The sequence below is a fragment of the Mus caroli genome, chromosome 12 (assembly GCF_900094665.2).
Source record: "Mus caroli chromosome 12, CAROLI_EIJ_v1.1, whole genome shotgun sequence".
Taxonomy (NCBI): Eukaryota; Metazoa; Chordata; class Mammalia; order Rodentia; family Muridae; genus Mus; species Mus caroli.
This window is the reverse complement of record NC_034581.1, coordinates 22,775,221-22,781,996: the sequence shown is the minus strand read 5'-3', so window position 1 is coordinate 22,781,996 and position 6,776 is coordinate 22,775,221.

The following is a 6,776-nucleotide window of genomic DNA, read 5'->3' as shown; positions in this document are numbered from 1 at the left end:
ACCACATGTAGTGCCTTCCACATCAATCATGAAGACACTGTCCCATAGACTTGCCTACAGGTCATCTGGTAGTAGAATATTTTTAACTGGGTTTCCTTCTTCCAAAATGACTACCTGGTGCCAGGTTGACATAAAACTAGCCAGCAGAGCATCCTTTCTCTTTCCTTTTCTTTCTGGCAATTCTGTTTTAAATATGCCATATTCTTTGTAATGTCCTCACATTTCTGGAACATTCTACATTCATTTTTTGCTGTCATCTTTCTTTTTGTTTTTTTTTTTTATAAACACACTGTGCATTATCTATTGATATAATGCTACCTTTCTGATATTTCTTTGGCCATTGTTTCTCCTGAATGTAATATGCTTCTGTTATAGTGTTTTGCATGTCTATCTCATACAATTTAGTTAGAGATCCCACTCCTCAGTTTTGTTGTTGTTGTTAAATGTCTTTAGATTTATTTATTTTATTATATGTCTATGATGAGTGTTTCACCTGCATGCTTGTATGTAGAAAGCATGTGTACCTGGTAGCAGTAGAGTTCAGAAGAAGGTTATAGATGGCTGTGAGCTACCATGTGGTTGCAGGGAACTGGGTCCTCTAACTTCTGAGTGCCACCTCCAGCCCCCATACCCACCTGTTCCTGATGTTCTCCCTGTTTCTCATTTTTTAGCGTTGTCTGCCATTCTCTGTTATTTTAACTTCTTAGCCTGATGTCTTAATGACCTGCCATACTTGAGTCTGGCTCCAACCTTTGCTTTGGTGCTTTGAGCTGTGTCTTTATGTCCTTGCACATACTTTATGCTTTTATTGAAAGCTCAATATGATGCAACATATAGAAGAAGCTGAGGGAGGTAGATCCTTTGAATGGGGTTTATTGTTTATCTGGCCAGAAGTCAGGCTGTGCCTCAGCCCTCTGATGCCTATAGCTGTGACATTTTCTTAAGTGTTCTAATTTCCAGACGTCTGGGTTTCTGTAGAGACTTCTTATTAAATTATGTCTCAGCTCTTAATATAATCTCTTGTCATTGTCCAGGTGTCTGATGGTGGTAAGTCATAAGGGGAATAAGGCGTTTTTTACTGTATTCCTGTTACTGGTCTCAGTCTCTAAGGGAGACCACGGCCCTGGGCTGTACCTTAGTCTATTCAGTAACTTCAGATAGATGGGTCTAAACCTAGGTGTGTGTGTGTGTGTGTGTGTGTGTGTTCCCCACATGAGTTAGATTAAGATCAAACCCATAAGTCTTAGACTAGTTCCTTTTGAGGCAATCCTTAGTCAAGGATTCTCTGGGTAGTTTTGAAAACAGTCTCTCCAGTGCTCAAGCATGAGGTGGCTTCTTTTCAGTCTCAGATAGTTTATTCTGGGCTAAGGTAATGGAGTTGGGGTAAAACTCTTGAGCCTGGGTTCTTCCTCGTAGTATAGATATACAGGGAATTGTTAGCTCTCTAGGCAATGTGCACTGAATTCACCACAGGCTCATAAGTTCAACTTAAGTTTGCCCCTCAGCATAATACAAAACATTATTATCCATTAGACATAAATGTGCATTAAGTATAATAATACTGAAAATAATTTGTATTCATATATATGCTCCTGCATAAATGCATATAATCATATACATAACAATTATGCATATGTACCTACATATGACTCTGTGATATGTATACACTGAAACATTAATATTGACATATATTTTTAGGAAGAGGTGAATTATTGCTATAACAAAGGACATAGACTTCTCTGAGTCCTGTGTTCTCTAACCATCCTGCCCTCTATAATCACACGACCCTCCCCACCTGCTCTTTCTCTGTATCTGTTCTAACAACTCTTGAAAGATTATGTGATGCTTGCTGCATTTTCCTAGTTGTTATGATGAAGACAAGTTGTTGCATTCCACACTTTTGAAAACAACCTACTCTTTCAGAGTCAGGGGTATTTTAAAATTCACCAGCCATCTCTTCATTCAGGGAAGGTATATTATTCTCTCCCTTTTGTTCTCCTGTTGGTTGTCATGTTTGAAATGCTGCATTTTTGAAAAGCTGACCTATGATTTTCTTTCTTTCTTGCCGCTTTTAAGAGCGCAGGCAGGAGAGAGGAGTCCTGTTGGTAGACCACTCGGGCCCCACAATGCTATCATCTCATAAAGGATTTACCCTATTGTGCTTGAATAGATCTTATTTTTTTTAAATAATTCATGGTTCCGGAAATATTAATCAGATGAATATTCATAGCGTAGCAGTGTAACCAGGTGGAATTTCACAGAAGGGTGCTTGACCCAAGAGAGACTTCTGTACAAGGCAAAAATGGAGAAAAATACTTTCAAAAGAATTTAAATGCACCCAGTGCTTTTCATTTTACTTGCTTAAAATTAGGAAAGAGGTTGGAAGTAGCTGTCATTTGCTTTCTGGCTATGACTGATACCTCATTTCAAATCTCTTTTCCTGTCTTTGTTCAGCTTCAAAGGCATTAGAGACCAGTCAGTCACTCCCTTGCTTCCGTTCTTTCAGGTACCCACTCCCCAGCTCATTGACCGTCTGCACAGCTGGTGACATTGGCATGGAATCAATGTTATCGCCCCTGCTACAATCTTGTCTGCCCTGAAGTTCTGGGTCAGGGTCATATGACCCTTCTAGTGAGTATGGGTAAACTGAGGCACGTGTGACACACTGCATTGTAACAGCTGTGGTTATCAGCTGAGGTGGAGCTGGGATTAAATTATTCAAGTCAGTGCCATACTATTTCCACTCCCTAGCCGGGTGGAAGTTCTTACTGTAATGGGAAGGACCTGAGATGACTTATAATCAATGTTAAAAATACCACCTGAGAAAATTAGCATTTTCCCATAAGCTACAAATGGCTGATTCTCCATCAGTCAGATCTTCATCTGACAGAAGGTCATCCAGAGCTTCTTCACCCTCTTTAATCTGCCTGTATGTCTCACACTGCAGTGAACGAGAAATCTTAGGGAATGATCAGGCAAGTCTGACTTATCTACCTCCTTGGTTAGAATGTAGGGACCTGGGCTTTGTCATTTGTCCAGCATTACTAAGGACAAGTATTCCTGAATGTTTAGTATGATAATTCCACAAAAAAGGAAAGTGATAGGACTTCCCCAATATTTTTTTCTACTCTAATTGCTATCGATCTCTGTTCTCCCATTTCTGCATTTGTGATTTTTACTACTTGATTTTCTTATGGGTTTTTCTAAAACTGCATGGACAGGCTTAATGCTAACATCCATCCCCTCTACCTTTACTTATCAAGTGATGTTCTTTTTTTCTGTGGAGAACAGATGTAGATGTAGAATATGCTATGAGATTCTGAAGAGGGAAGAACAAGGAAGATACCTTTTCATGTTGCTGTGTACAAGACCTTGAGCAACCTAATCCCCACCTGCTCTCTCAAGTGCACACTGTCACTCTCCAGCCAAGTATATCATATGGGATCCCACTTTTTCTACATAACATGGTTGTTTCCACCTAGAAATGATATCACTGTGATTAGCTACACTAATCTATCACAAGATACAGACCATTGACATGGAGGAAGGGCTCAAGATGCTTGCATGGGGCACATGGCGGGGGCTCATGAGCTGCACGTGGGAGGCTCTGTCCATTCCTGGGACCCATTTTTGGTGGTATAGTTTCCCCCCCAAACTGCCCATGTTTGTATGGGTAAGTCCAGTAAGTGTATTGAATCTCCTGGCTAAACTTGAGCAGACTCATTTCTTTGGTCTTTATTGGTGTCCTATTGGAGATGAGCGGATATCTGTTCATATCTTCCCAGGAAAAGTTAGCAAGGAAGCACTGCAGAAATAAGTTTTTAACATTAAAACATGTTAAGTTCTGCATTACATTAAGAGAGTGTAATGTAAGGATAGTAACTCCTACTTATTAAGATATCATAGATGAGAAGAATCCTGAAACAAGACCGTCTGCTCTCCTGGGAACCTCTTATAAGAAGGACATCTCATATTTAGTCACAGAAGAGAGAAGAGAAAACAAAGATCCAAAGAACTTATGTCCTACCCAAAGTTATATTCCCTATGGCAGGTGCAGACATGATTTCAGTTAAAAATCGCTTCTCAGGTATGGACAGCATGCTCCTGGCTGTCTTGTGGCTGGATCTTTCCTAGGTCAGGTACTGGAAGTTAAACCCTTAAGATACTTCTGTCAGAATACACCCTCACTCATGGCCCCACCCATACCCACCCATCATTTAGTCAATGCTAATTACATTTTTTGGACTGAATACAATCATCTGTATAATTGGAATTATGACATGTCAAGAGTTAAAATTTTTCTAAATACTGATTGAACTCAAGAACACAGTGAAACTGGAGCACAGGGACAGCAATGGGAAGAGCAGCTTTTCTGCGAACAATGGGATGGAGTCTCTCACTTATCAGTGGATTCATTTGTAAGGACCATTTGCACGACAGGTAGGGCTGACCAGTTTGTTATACAAGCACAGAATCGCAAAGCTTTGAAAGTGAACTTTTCCTTTTAGATCTTCCTGTGTAGTCTCAAGACCCAGGGAAGCAGACCTGTTCCTCCACACCCTGGGAGGGACTCTGTTCCCTTCCTGCTGGCCAGACAGCACACCTCTCTTGGAAAACTGATACTTTGAAAACTTCAGCTCTCCACACATAGCTCTGAGAGCCACAACAAAGGCACAGAGATAAACCATCTTTATTCGCTCAGATTTTGCTTGGAGACAGGGCCCAGTGGCTACTCTGCTGCTCCAGGTATGGAGACAGGACCAGGCTTGGATTCCTGCTGGTGTCTGGTGGTTCAACTCTTTTGGTCTCAGGCTCTGTCTATCTCACTGGAAAGTCACCCACGTTGTTTCCATTTTGCAGATCGAGGATTGCATGTGTTCATGAGATGGAGAATTACACATATTTAGTCCTAAAGTCAGCAGAACCAAAAATCTGTTTTTCTAGTTATTTTGAAATTTCTTAAGCATTCTGTGGGAAAATATATTTACCACAGCTAATAAGACTCCATCTCTCCACTATCATTACGTTTCTTCGCAGCATTTCCAGTAAGAGCACTCCAAATTATCCCCCCTCAGCTAGTTCATCTGCTCAGTCAATAAGCGGCGTTTTATTGCTTTTATGAATTAAGCCCTCTGCATCCAATCATCTTGGAAACATCTGCACAGAAACAGTCTAGGGAGCTTTTGAAAAGTCAATCAGAGGAGAACAGCTTTCACTTCATGTGTTGGGCTTCTCTCAGTTTTTTTTTTTTAATTTTAATAAAGTATTTACACATGTTTGCTGTGCCTGCAATGGAAACACGGTACCGGCTGTCACTGTGGCATCAGAGACTATGGGGAGACTGCTCAAAGCCAAGGTGACAGTGGCCTCCGGCTGAGGCTTCCGTCATGGCTGCTGCCGAGCAAGGCTGAGAGGACTCGTGTCCACTGGTGGGTGATGTGTATTTCTTCACCAGTTCTACCTTCGTGAGTTCCCTATTGTAAGGAGTCGCCGTTACATTTACAATGAAATTGTAAGTGAGACGAAGAGAGAAAGTGCCCAGTTACAGCGGGGGACTTGGGCTAGCTCCCCTGCAGGGATGGACATGTGGATGCCACATGACACTGACTGCTGAGGTAGGAAAACACAACGGAGACATCCGGGTCTTGTAAGATAGCCCACTTGGTGAAGGTCTTACATTTCAAATAGGTAAGCCTGGGCTTTATCCCCAAAACCTACTTGGAAAGCATGGGTGGGTGTGGCCTTCACATGTGTGATGCATGGGTGGGTGTGGCCTTCACATGTGTGATCTTAGTACAGGGGAGGAAGAGACATGGTCTAATCCTGGTCAGTCACCATAGCCTGCTTGCCAAGCTCCATGCTAGTGAGAAACCTTGTCTGAAGAGAAACAGTTAGACAAACACAGGGAAAATTATTCCTGGTAGTACATATATGTGCACACTTTTCCGCTGGTGCTCCTACACACACAAGAACGCATACACATATGCACAAACACACAGAAAGGAAAAGGGAGAAGGCAGATAGTGCTGCCCAAGGCTGGGATGTAGGTACTGAAATCCTTAGATGAGTTAGGAGACCTGCAGTGCCCCTTCGTTTGTTTGAAAACTTCAGCTCCCCACACATAGCTCTGAGAGCCATGACAAAGGCACAGAGATAAACTATCTTTATTCTCTCTGATTTTGCAGGGCTCAGTGACTACCCTTTAATAGTGCCACCTTTGGATCTTTTGGATTAATATTCACTGTGGGTTTTAGTGTGTCTCAGCCTTTGTGGTTTTCATGGCCTATAGGCAATGGGTGCCTCTTTTTATCCCTAGCCTCTGAGTGTGGAGCCTTTCTTTTATGAGTTTCAACTCCTTGGGCTACTGTGTGGTGGAGAGGGCAGAGCATCACCATCAGGGACGACCTCCAGGAGGAGCTGAGATACAAGATCAAGGACAAAGATGCCAGATGCCAAGGGAGATCAGGGATCAGAGATCAGAAGCAGGGAGCAGGGACCAGGGAGTGGGGAGTGGGGAGTGGGGAGTGGGGAGCAAGAATTCATTCTTCTCAGTATTCTCACTATCTAAAGAAAGAACTGGGGCAGAAATGTGAAGTGCCATGTTGAGAGAAAACCTGATAACATTGTGTCACTTCCAGGTTCTTTATTTTCTATTGTTTTTCCATCTTTGCTATCTACGAGCTGTCTAGTTTGTTTCCTTCCTTCCTTCCTTCCTTCCTTCCTTCCTTCCTTCCTTCCTTCCTTCCTTCCTTCCTTCCTTCCTTCCTTCCCCTTCC